This window comes from Ambystoma mexicanum, chromosome 6q (genome assembly GCF_040938575.1).
Source record: "Ambystoma mexicanum isolate Mex_15411 chromosome 6q, UKY_AmexF1_1, whole genome shotgun sequence".
Taxonomy (NCBI): Eukaryota; Metazoa; Chordata; class Amphibia; order Caudata; family Ambystomatidae; genus Ambystoma; species Ambystoma mexicanum.
In genome coordinates, this window is record NC_090937.1 from 1,286,810,576 (window position 1) to 1,286,823,575 (window position 13,000).

The following is a 13,000-nucleotide window of genomic DNA, read 5'->3' on the forward strand; positions in this document are numbered from 1 at the left end:
GTGGAGACTATGCGCCAGTCGTTATCCACACCATCTTCCGGCCCAGATTCCACCAGGGCCCCCTGTGGACCTGGCCAGACCAACACAGCCAGCTTGGTGGAGCTCACATCCCTGTCACAGTCGGGAGTCTGCGGCCCAGAAGAGGTGGGCACCACAACTGGAGACCAGCTGATGGAGGATGTGCAGGCACCATCAGACACAGCACATGGACAGCAGCAGCAGGAGCAGGCTCTAGGTGGGAGCAATGATGGCTCTGGGCCATCAACATCAGAGGGGCAGGCATCGGCCAGAGGGCAGGAGGACCCAGGAATGGGAGTGTCTTCCGTGTGGCACCGGTTGGGTCAGCAGATAGGTGCGGAGCGGAGGCGGGCGGAAGAGGCACGGCTCACCATGGTCAGGGCGGAGTTCTCCATGCGTCGGGCTTTGAGGCGGGCAGAGTGACTGGAGGCAACTCGCAGGGAGTTGGAACAGGCCATGAGTGCCTCCCTGCGAGACCTCAGGGCAAGGACAGAGGCCCGCCTCCGGCAAATAGACATGCAGTTCGATGATGCCCTTGCCCGGGACACCACAGAGTGAGCTGCTGGACTTGCCCGCCGCCATTGTATATAGTTAGATAGTGTTAGATTTCCTTTCGTTTTTTCTTTATTTTGGTTGTGCTTGGACAATGCACCACATTTTTGCATATAGTTTTTTTTATTAGGTAGTATTTTTGATAGGTTTCATTTCATCAGTTGGGCTCATGGCCCCTGGATTGTTCATCTGTACATAATTCACCATTGGATTGTTCTCTTTTTTTTTATTTTCACCATGCAGCAATGGTTTTCACTTTCTTTTTTCCCTTGGATTTGCTTTGTTGGACTGTGACTTTGGACACCATTTCTTTTGGATTTCTTTGGATTATGATTTCTTGTTTTTTATTCTTTTACGGACATGCAGCTTTTCTTTTATTATTCCCATTGTTGTGTGTTGGATTTAGATTACATTCATGTTGTGTTTAATACATTTTTTTCTTCATGCTTTTATGTGTGGTATTATCTCATTGGTTTCATGCATGTCATGATGTGGGTTTTCACATTCACTTGCACCCATTGTGTGTGTGTGAGACGGACATGTGTTCATTTAAATACTTGCCATTGGGGTTGTATCATGTAATTGCCTTTTCTATGTGGGTGGAAGCAATACTTGGTTGGGTCTTTGGGCTGGGGAGGCTGGCCATAAGGGCCACGATTGAGGATAGTCATGACCTGGGGGCATGGGGACATGAGTGGGAGATGAGTGGGGGCCTGCTGGCAGGTGCCTTGCACTGCTGTGGGGTGGGGGTGCAAGGGGACATGAGTGGGGGCCTGCTGGCAGGTGCCCTGCACTGCTGGGGGCTGGGGGTGCAAGGGGACATGAGCGGGGGCCTGCTGGCAGGTGCCCTGCACTGCTGGGTGGTGGGGGTGCAAGGGGACATGAGTGGGACATGAGTGGGGGCCTGCACTGCTGGGGGATGGGGGTGCAAGGGGACATGAGTGGGACATGAGTGGGGGCCTGCTGGCAGGTGCCCTGCACTGCTGGGGGGTGAGGGTGCAAGGGGACATGAGTGGGACATGAGTGGGGGCCTGCTGGCAGGTGCCCTGCACTGCTGGGGGGTGGGGGTGCAGGGGGTCATGCGTTGGTGATCAGTAGTGCAATCTGACATGTGGCTTGGCTGGGGGGCATGCCCATGGTGGATGGGCTGCTTGCGGGACATGACCAGGGCTGCAGGGTAGTCCCCTGTGGTGTGGGCTGCCTGCAGAGGCCGTGGAGGGTGTAGAGGGAACACCTGGGAGGACCCACACTGCCAATTCACGTGTAGGACCCCCCCTGTGCCCCTGAGATACATGTACCCTGCTGAAATTGCATGTGAGACTTTCCGCGAACCCCAGGAATACACGTACCCCACTCGCACAGGCCATTTCGCGTGTGAAACTTCCTGCGCACCCCCGAAATACACGTACCCTGCTGAAATTGCGTGTGAGACTTCCCGCAAACCCCAGTAATACACGTACCCCGCTCGCACAGGGCCCTTTCGCGTGTGAAACTTCACGTGAACCCCAGGAATATTGGCCCTGTGTGAGTAAGGTACGTGTATTCCTGGGGTTCGCGTGAAGTTTTACACGTGAAAGGGCCCTGTGCGAGTGGGGTACGTGTATAACTGGGGTTCGCGGGAAGTCTCACATGCAATTTCAGCAGGGTACGTGTATTACGGGGTTTGTGGGAAGTTTCACATGCGAATGGGCCCTGTGCGAGCAGCGTATGTGTATAACTGTGGGTCGCGGGAAGTCTCACATGCGATTGGAGCCAGGTACGTGTATTACGGGGTTCGCGGGAAGTTTCACACGCGAAAGGGCCCTGTGCGAGTGGGGTAAGTGTATAACTGGGGCATGCCCCCCAGCCAAGCCACATGTCACCTTGCACTACTGATCACAAACTCATGTCCCCTTGCACCCCCACCCCCCACCCCTGAGGGGCACCTGCCAGCAGGCCCCTTCTCATGTCCCACTCATGTCCCCCTGCACCACCGCCCCCCAGCACTGAGGGGCAACTGCCAGCAGGCCCCCACTCTTGTCCCACTCATGTCCCCCTGCACTCCCACCCCCCAGCACTGAGGGGCACCTGCCAGCAGGCCCCCACTCATGTCCCACTCATGTCCCCCTGCACCCCCACCCCCGAGCACTGTGGGGCACCTGCCAGCAGGCCCCCAATCATGTCCCCCTGCACCCCCACCCCCAGCAGTGAAATGCCGATCTCATGACACAAACCAAAAGTCAACTATGTACATCAACACATGTCCGTCACACACAGACACTGGTTGGCATTGCTTGTGTAAACCCACATTTTCACATGCATCAACCCAATGAGCGAATCCCACACATGGAACTAAAAAATGAAAATGTATTATGTACATGAAATCAAAAATGGAATGAAAGCATACCAAAATATGAAACATGAAATGAAAAGCATGTGAAAAAGATGATTGAATGAAAATGATAACCAATCCAAAAAAATTTGAAAGAAAAACAGTCCAAAGTCACCCTCCAACAACGCAAATCCAAAGGAAATGTAAAAAAAATCTGCATTGCTTCATGTTCATAATAAAAAAAAAAGAGAAATCAATCCATAGTCCAACTATTTACAATCCATTGTCCGGAAAAAATAAATCCATTGCTCCATGTCCATAATGCAAAAAAAAAAAAAATGAATACATGAAACTATATACAATCCATTGTCCAAGGATGTAAAGGGTCCATGATCCCAACCAAACAAATGAAGCCTACCTAATAAACTACCTAAAAATATCACTATATATAAATTTGTGTAGCATTGTCCATTGACCACAAATAAAAGGAAAACGAAAAGGAAACCTAACTCTAAAAACTATTTACAAGGGCAGCGGGCTAGTCCGACGGCTCACTGTTGGATGTCCCGGGCCAGGGCATCATCGAATTCCTGCTCAATGTCCTGGAGGCGGTCCTCTTCATGGCCCCAAGGGTTTGCAGGGACGATGACATGTTCTCCTCCAACTCCCTGCGAATTGCCTTGAGGCACTCAGCCCGCCTCAGGGCCCTCCGCTTGGAGTGCTCCGCCCTGACCATCGTGAGCCGTGCCTCTTCTGCCTGCTGCCGCTCCGCATCTATAGCATGGCCTAACCGCTGCCACACAGAAGACACTTCCAGTCCTGGGTCCTCCTGCCCTCTGGCCGATGCCTGCCCCTCCGATGTTGAAGGCCCCGAGCCATGATGGCCCCAACCTTTTTGCTGCTGTGCCTCTGCCTGTGCCCTGGCTCTTGCTGCCTGCACATCCTCCTCCGGCTGGGGTACAGTTGTTGAGGTGGCCACCCCTGCTGGACGTCGGACTCCCGACTGTGGCAGGGATGTGTCCTCCATCAGCCTGACCGCAGGGTCAGAGGCAGCTCCACAGGGTACCCAGGTGATACATGGGTGGGAAGATGGCATGGAGGACGACTGCAGCATAGGGGGTTCAGTTGAGGAGGGGGTCGGAACAAGGTTTAGAAAACGGAAGTATCCAGCCCTGGTGAGCTGTCCCAGTAGGTCAACGCGGTCAACGAGCCATTCAAGAAGACGTGCAGTCTCCTCATGAAAAGACTGCAGGTCACCTCGCATGGCCCGTTGACGCAACGCCACCCCACCCAGGACAGGCTCAACCCGGTCCCGGATAGCCACATCCGCAGGGAGAGGAAGGCCAGTTGTTGTAAGCGGATGCCCTCCCTGAAAACGGGTCTGGACGTAGGCATCCCTGCTGGTGCGGGATGATACAGTCACAGGATCGGGGACAGGATTACACACAGGCACCTCAGCGGTGGCCTGTGCTGTCTCCTGTCTCTGCCCCTGCACTGCACCACTAGCACCAGTGGAATCCCCACCTCCAGACCCCATGTCTGTCCCTTGCACGGCCTCCTCCTCCACCAAACCCCCCACCAACCTGGATGACTCTGTGCCATCTTCCTCCGTCGCAACCTTTGGGGTCTCAGCTGCCCCTTCCGCTGCCGAGGAGTCCAACTCCAACCTCTGCCTCTTGGACCTTCCCTCGGCAGCTGCGGCCTGGGACGCGGCACTGGACTCCTCACTCCCCGACAAGATGACAACCTGGGAGGGAAGCCGGGCCTTGCGTCTCCGGCTGGCGGGATGATCCCTGCCGCTGTGCTCCACAGCACCCTCTTCACCCTCTTCTTCAGTTGACGCTGCAGACAGGGAGAGATAAAACACAGGCATCAGGGCACTGTACAATGGACTGATAAACACATGACAGTTGCACACGAGTGGCATTGTTTAACTACAGACACGGCATCACACTCCATGACACACGTCATTTTAACTCACACACATGAACATTTCAACAGCAATATTGCACCAGGCAGCACCATCCATACACATACAACAGCATGAACAGCCAAAGGTGAGCCTGACATCACATGAAACACAACAGTGCACTAGACATGCACACACATCACCACACTTACATGCATGTCTACATCTCCTCCAACTGTTGCAGTGATGAGATCGCCATACATGTCACATCTGCCATTCATCCTTCTACATATCAGGGTCACGTGCATCCATGTTCCATCACAGTTGCACACTTGTCAGATACACATACATGCACATGTACACAGTGCAGATACATGCATTATGAACCACCATCTATGCCACAACCATGCCAATGTACATACACAAATTCAAACATGTGTGCTCCCACACCTGCATTTGCCCAGCATGCTTTCCAACACATACACCATCAATGTGTCTGACAACTGAGAGGACTCACATGTGGCAGCCTCACGCCCATGTTCATACACATCCCTACATGGCCCTACATAAACACATGTGCAACCTGCACACTACTGGCACAGCACAACATGCACAGTGTACTATCAACATGCCTGTACACTTACCGCTCGACTCCAGACGGGTCTGCCTCTCGAAGATCTGGACTTAGAGCGCTGGGCATATGCGTTCCAGGACCCTCATTTGATGGTTCGACAGCTGGCCCCGGCGCCCTTTGGCATCCGCTGCCTTAGCGAGGCGCCGGGCCTTGTTGAGGGTCCTGGACCTGAAGTCCTCCCAGCGCTTCTTGACATGATGTAAGTCTCGGACTGCCACCCCCTCCGCGTTGATGGCAGTCACGATGTCCATCCAGATCCTGGTCCGTCCTTCATTGTCGGCGCGCGAACTTCCAAAGAGGGCATCATACTGCCCCAGGACTTGCTCCACCAGGACACCAACTTTGGTGGCAGTGAAGAGGGTGGCCCTCTGCCTCTCTGGCTGGGGGTTGCCAGTGCTGCCAGATGGTGTTGTGCTGGACATGGCAACCCCAGAGGCAGAAGTGGGTAGGCAACTGGGTCCTGGGGCTGGACTGTGGAGCGATGGAATCCCAGTCGGGAGTCTTCAGTTCCAGCAGGGGTGGTCACAGCAACTACACCCCTGGCTGACGTGCAGGCAGCAAATGGCAGGGCACGTGGGCAGCGGGCAGTCAGGCAGCAGCAGATGGCAGGTGGGAGCATGCTCGGGGCTCTGAGGGGCAGTAATTCGGCCTTTGGGCAGGAGCGTGGTCTTCTGTGTGTTTTCGCATGGCCAGCTTGATAAGGAGTGATTGGCACGTGAAAAAATTGCACGTCAGCGTGTAATTCGAGGTAAGGGCCTAAGCGCGTAAGCGCGTCAGCACACGCACGCAATTTCATTGGACCAAAGGCCCTTAGCGCGTAAGCACGTAAGTTACATTACGCACGCGGGCGTTTCCCTCATAGCACGTGATGACAGAGCACACGTGGAAAAACTGCACGTCCGAGTGTCATTGTGTGTAATTGGAGGAAAGCGCCTGCGTACACGCGTATCTGACGTGTACGTGTGGGCCGGTTTTAAAGCCACGTGTAGGACGCCATTTCCTTGTACGTGCTTTTCGTGGAGAGCGTGTTGGGTGAAATCTGTATTTCATGTCGGTTCACACGGGATTACTTGACAGCGTTTCTAGTTCGTACTCCCTGTTACCTCTGACAGCTCTTTTCTTAATTTTGGTGGGCCTGTTTCCTCAAACAGAGTTCACTTCTCCTTTTGTCCTATCTCCTCAGACAGCGTACAATTCTTCTTTTGGTGGGGGTGTTTCCAACCTGCACATGCACGTATTTTTCACGTTCTTTTTCCAGGCAGACAGTGAGTTCCGCACATACTTAGCAACTGTGCTTGCCCCATGTGTCGCGTTCCCCTTCAGAGGTCATTGTAGGCTGCGTGTATAACGCGTGCGCTTAGTTTTGTGTTTCTGGGTGACACAGCGTAGTGCGGGTTCATTTTTTCATGCACGTGGTCTACGAGGGGTTGCGTGCACGTTAATATTTGGGCTGCCTGTGCGTTGCGTGACCCGTCATCTTCCCCCAGGGGTCAAAGACAGCCTTGTTAGAGCACTAGGGTACGAATTCCATCTGGTAGCCTATCCCTTTGACCCCCAATTGCCCAGGACAATAGTTTACTGCAACTCCCATATGCACAACTGTAAGCGGATTCAATTCAACACTACAGCTAAGTCAATGCCTAGTCTGGGATACTGAATGGAAACCCTTATTGATATATCCTTATGTCCAGTTCATGAGTTCTGGATGATGACCCCTATATAACACCCCTCTCTTAGAATCCCCCTGACCCCACTGAGCCAAGAAGTAGTTCTGTTTGCAAGTTTAAAAGGTTTATTTGAGAAATAAAACAAAATATAGATACCACGCTTTTATAATAAATTAATAATCGATATCGCCCTTATAAATATAATGTTAATCAACAATGGGTAATCTGACACTAGCACACTTCTTTATAATCAATGAAGAGTTGGTGTAGGATGGATAAGGCAGCGAAAATACTTTTATGGTTTCAAATGGATGCAATGTTGAATGAAAATGCAGTACAGAAACTAACTAATATGGTTTCACAAGATATCATATGTTGACTTTTTCTCTGGCAATTCACCCCCTCCCCTATATGCAATACAAGGAGATGGAAGTAACACACACAGTTCTCAGGAATGCAATCAAATACAATACGAAATTCAATTCCCACCCCAGCAAGCTTGGAGAAAACAGGTATGAGTTTTAAAACACAGGCCCAAGTGCTTTGAATGTGGTGGCAATGAAGTGAGAAATATGCTGAAAATGCTTTTAATTCCCTTTAGGAGGTTCAGGGTGAATGAGAGATACTTGCGATGAGCTCAGGCTCACTTTAGCAATGATTCAGGGATGGTTATTAAGAGGCAAACACATTTTTAGCAAAGGAAAGCAAAAAGCTGCTATCTTTTTACAGGTAAAGAAATCAGGCCAAATCGCAAATCGCGGCAAAATTCACGAGTGCATGAATCGCGATTGCGGCAAAAGTATAAGGAGTAGCAAGTCGGTTCTAGGTTCGTTGGAAAACTGAGATTCTAAGCTTTCAGAGGAAAGTTAAACGGTTCCAGAGATATGAACGATTTAATAAAGGTAGATTTTCGGATTTAAAGTAAAACTCAAAATGACAGGTGACAGCTTGCAGCTTCAGAATTGACCGGTGACAGTTGTGCAGCTTTACAAATGACAGATGACACGATTTCTAGGAAGCTGTTCTACTTAGGTTAAAATAGTTTGGATTAGATCATTTTAACTAAGAGATTGGTTCTGCACAGTTCTGCTAGGTACTCACAATATAAATTTGAAATAGGCCTCGCCACGGATCTGGTCATGTTTTGGACTGGACTCCGGTTCTGGTCTCGGCACTTCACAGTGATCTGGGTCAGCTCTCTGGTTCTGCTCACAGCAGTCTGGGTCACTCTGGATCTCTGGCCTCTGGTTCTGGATACTGCTCTGCTTTCCGGTCCGGATCAAGTGGATTCTGGATGTAACACTGCTTTCTGGGTACTGGCAAGAGCTCTAAGCAAAAGAATTCAGACAGCTCGCCCGGCAGTGGAATAGTTCGCAAATGATTTTGAGGCCTGCTGACAAATACTTTTGCTTGCAGTGGGCCTTCTTGGTTCAAAGTTCTGTAGTCTCTGTTTAGCTTGCAAGTCTAAGTGTAGGATCTCTGGATGTGAAGTCGTCGGTCAGCATGCTCCGCAGCAAATGGAATTGAATCTCTCTACCTGTCCCAGCAGTCTCTTTTTATGTGTTTTGGAAAGTGGGTGTGTGCGTTGGTCATACCTAAACCTGCCCCTCTCACTTATCATTGGCCAATTCCTCCTCTCTCCCTTGATTGGGGGAAGGAAATGTGAGTCAAAGTGATGCTGTAGGTTTTATGGTCAGAGAAACCTCCCCTTGTCAGATTGCACACAAATCTATTTCTGACCCAAATACATATTTATCTATGCACCATTTTTCTAATATTATAGGTCCAGTTAACATATTTTCTGTAGCACCAAACCATCCGATCCCTGTCTTTGTACGATGTCGTGTCCACTGATGACAGAATTCTCCCCTTTTCATCCAGATAACAAACTCTAAACCTTTCCAGATTTTACACAAATGTGCACCAGGGATATGGGTTACAGATGATAATGTGTCAGATTTTTAACATGCATACATTTGGAGTGAGACCCTATTTTCCGCTAGCAACCCCCCAGAATACACCACAGGGTCCTAACGCCTCTTAAAATGTTCACAGAAAAATCACAAAAATAATGATATTACTTAGATAATTCTGACAAGTCCGCTCTATGAGTTATCTATCTTTTTAAAATTATGCTCTGGTCAAAAAGGGGTGTGGCTTCCCACATCACAGGGTGGAATAACTGGTTTATCCACTTCCCCCAAGCTCAGCTGCTAGCAGAGGCACTGCCCCTCCCAGTTTCCCCTAAGAGGAAGCCACTTTTACGACGCCCCCAATATAACATTTGCCTGAGTCCAGGACAGGCCTTTGTTCAACTCCCTGTAGTCCCCAGCTGCCACTCCCCTTTCAATCAACAGGGCCATGTGACCTCAGGATGCAGCCAGGCCTGGCAGGGAACACAGTTGTTGATCCAGTTTCAACTCCTGTCGGGGGTAGTTGTCAGGCAGAATCCAGTTTCATTAAGCCAGGTTTTAGCTAAATGTCACTTTTTGTTCCCAGTTTTCTACATTCAAATCAAACTGACAATTTTTACCTATACATTAAATAATTACTTCCTTCAAGTCATTTCAGAATATAGTTTTACATTGTATCCACCTCTTAGCAAGTCTTTCCTTGGTCTGGTTTTGTTTCATTTGTGCAGTTTTACACAAAAGTCTGGTGGTTTTAAAACGCCGGCTTTCTGATAGTGGTGAGTACTGGTAATGCAACCATTTTTGGGATTAAGAAAATGAATTCCCCACAGTTCTGAGTTGCTTTTGGTAATCAGCATTGCCATTCCCAATGGTTTCAGGCTACTGTGTGTAGCCCAATGATGGTTTTAGGCAGTGCCCTTCTGTGCCCACAACATAGGCAAAAATGGGTGGCAGCCTATTCTTCATGCATTTCCTTGTGCATTTTCTGGGAAGTTCTGGCCATCATGATGTTTTCAATGCCAGTAAGGCACAGTTTTTGTGGTAGGGCTCGGATGCATGGGTAAAAACATCCCACACAACAACATCAGTGCCATGGTTGGGAGACGACCAAGCGGTAACGGAGGCAAAGGTGGCCGACCTTCAAAAGGTGGCCGTGGTGGGTGGGGTAGGGGACGTGGCCGGGATTTGCAGGGGCCCTTATACCCCCATGTGTGGAGGAACAATCAGGGACACACATGCCCCCCCATGGTTGAGGGAAACGTGGCTGACACCATCCCAGCACAGCCCCTGTTGGACCAGCCCATTGTGGCACCTGACCTGGCACAGGATGACTCCCTGGCTGACTTCCAAGTCAGCAAGTCTAGGCCACGTGTGGCTATGCAAGTTGTTGTCACCAAGCCACGTGGATCTGAGGCAGCTATGTTATCTACTGCCCCAAGTATACAGGGTGGTGTAACGCTCACCTGATTCCCACGGAGGCGCTGATCCCGGCTGGGCTGCTATCGTTTCTTCAATTGAGAAGCGTAGAGCTCGGACGACTCTCAGGACTGGGCTTCCTCTTACCGAATGTCTGACTTGCAGGGTAAGTTTTCTGCAGGTGGAAGAAAAAGGGTTAATCACCGTTTGATGGGATTCCTTCTCCCACCAATTGCCAGTTTCTCCCACAGCCTAGCTTTCTACTTGTCTCGGCGAGCTCTCACTTTAGGCGTATAAATGCTGAGCTCTCCATCCTGCGTCTGGTACAGGGGTGCGTGGATTCCAGTTACGTCACTGGATGAGTTCAGTGTTGAGGCTCAAGTCTTTTGCGGCCTTAGTTGTGGCACTGGTGCTGGGATGCCGAAGAGCGATGCCGCCGTTACTGCACGAGCGGATGCCTGTAAGTATACTGTAGTCTTTAGGCTTTAAAAGATGGGCACCTCAATAATGTCCCTTTTCCTTTGTTTCAGGCCTCGGGATGCTGTGGGCATAGTTTTCCGTTGCCGCTGCACGTGCCGATGCACGTAAGTATAATGTTCGTTGGCCGCTTTTAAGGGCACCTCTAATAATGTCCTTTTTCTAGTTTTCAGGTGCCGGGATGCTGCGGGCTTTATATCCGTTGCCACTGCACGTGCCGATGCACGTAAGTATAATGATCGTTGGCCGCTTTTAATGGCACCTCTAATAATGTCCTTTTTCTAGTTTTCAGGTGCCGGGATGCTGCGGTTTATGCGGCCGCTTCTGTGCGTGCAAAAACTGGTAAGTTAAGATGAATGCAACTGCCTTCACCCGAACCCCTTTTTAATTATGTCCTTTGCCTTTCAGGTGCAGAGAAGCTGCCGAAGAGAAGGCCGCGGTTAGCTCCGTTGCAATCACGGATGGATCAGGTAAGCGGGCGCGGCTGCGAGCGAGTTGCATTTTTCTAACCTTATGTTTATTCTTTGCAGGTTTTGTTGGTGACTGGATTCCGGGATCTGGTAAGTATTGTTCTGTGTCTTTCTTCATCCACAGGTTGCTGCGCGGAAGCTGAAGATGACTTTGGACCTGGAATGCAGGAGCCAACTCGGTGAGCGTCCTGCTGCTGCTGCAGAATAACGCGAAGCACGTGTTTTCCATCGGGCGTGGTTTGAATAGCATAGAAGTGCTTCCAGTGTATGTTCTTCCACCGGTTCCACCCAGGTAAGAACAGAGTTCCTGAATGGAGGGAATAGTTCCTCCCAGCCCTGATGGCTGGGGACTTCAACCAGACTGGATTGTTCTGGGTAAATATGCAGCATGGTCTGCCTCAGGTAAGTCCACCCAAGCATTATTACACTGTTTATCAATATGAGCCCGGCGCCTATGGCGCCAGGACTGAAACCCTTCATGAGCATGGCGCCAAAGGCGCCAGGACACGGTCCAAAGAGCCCCTGTAGGGGTCTGCTGGGTCCGGAGTAGTGGAAGACGGGTCTGCTTCCGAGGGTGCTGGGCCAGTCCTGGCCCCTCGGGAGTAGCGCCCATGACAGGTGGGGAGGCTGCAGGGGCAGCTGCAGCTCCATCCGCCCCAGCTCTGACTCTCCCAGCCAGGACAGTGTCAGTCCAGGTCCATCCAGGTGCTCCTGGGTGGTGTTCTCAGTTTGTGTGTGCTCATCAGCCACAGCATTCAGATTGATCATTATCGTCATTCCAAAAACTTTGTTTGCTGTCTTCTTGCATTGTCCTATGATTGTTCTCAGGAGACAGAATCCTAGCAATACTTACACTAGTATTGCTATCAGTATCTGCAATACATTCACCAGCCAGGTTGGAACCCATGCGAACAAGTATGAAAACCAATCTTCATCATCTTCGGTTTCATATACTTCTTCCACCATTTTTCGTATGTAGGGTCGATAAGAAAGCTATAGCTTCTGTCAACGTTCCATTTTCTCCATCATGGGAAGATATGTATGTACAACAAGAAGGCCTGATCTTTGCGCAAACACCCCCCCCTTCCATTGCTGTAATTAAATCCAAGACATACCTGTTTTGGAGGGTCATGAGCCTGATGCCCTCATTTCTTTGTTAATCGCATTAAATCCTTTTATAGTTATGTTGATTGTTTGTAGCAGTTCCCACCTTGTGATTTGTAACGACTTGGTGTTTACTGCAGCTTGAATTCCTGACATGAATATGGCTGTAAATATCACTGTCGTCCTACTGAACAATTTATATTCATCTGGAATGTCGTGATAAGCTTCTATTGATTTTGCTGAAAAGTAATTTTCTCTTTTCTGTCAGGGGAGGTTAAGCGACCTCTTTTTCCTTTAATGTGCATCTATTTTCGGAAAGCTGTCTATGTGGAGGTCACTTTGTAGGGCCACCAATGGAGGAACGTGTATTACCACCATAGAACATATTCCTCCCCAGTTTAGAGGCAACTTCATGTAATCTCTGGATCCACAGGCCTAATAGTGGTCCAGCAGCATAGCAGTTCCTCTTTTCGTTCCTAGCAGATCGATTACATGCCTTCACCCTTTATTTTCTCCAACTTTGATCTAA

General features: G+C 50.1%; 1 protein-coding gene across 1 annotated transcript in view; it reads left to right on the top strand.

The window, feature by feature from the left end:
• KCNIP4 (potassium voltage-gated channel interacting protein 4) overlaps nt 1–13,000 on the top strand; it is a 900,135-nt gene that overhangs the window by 393,104 nt on the left and 494,031 nt on the right. The gene's annotated exons all lie outside the window — the stretch shown is intronic.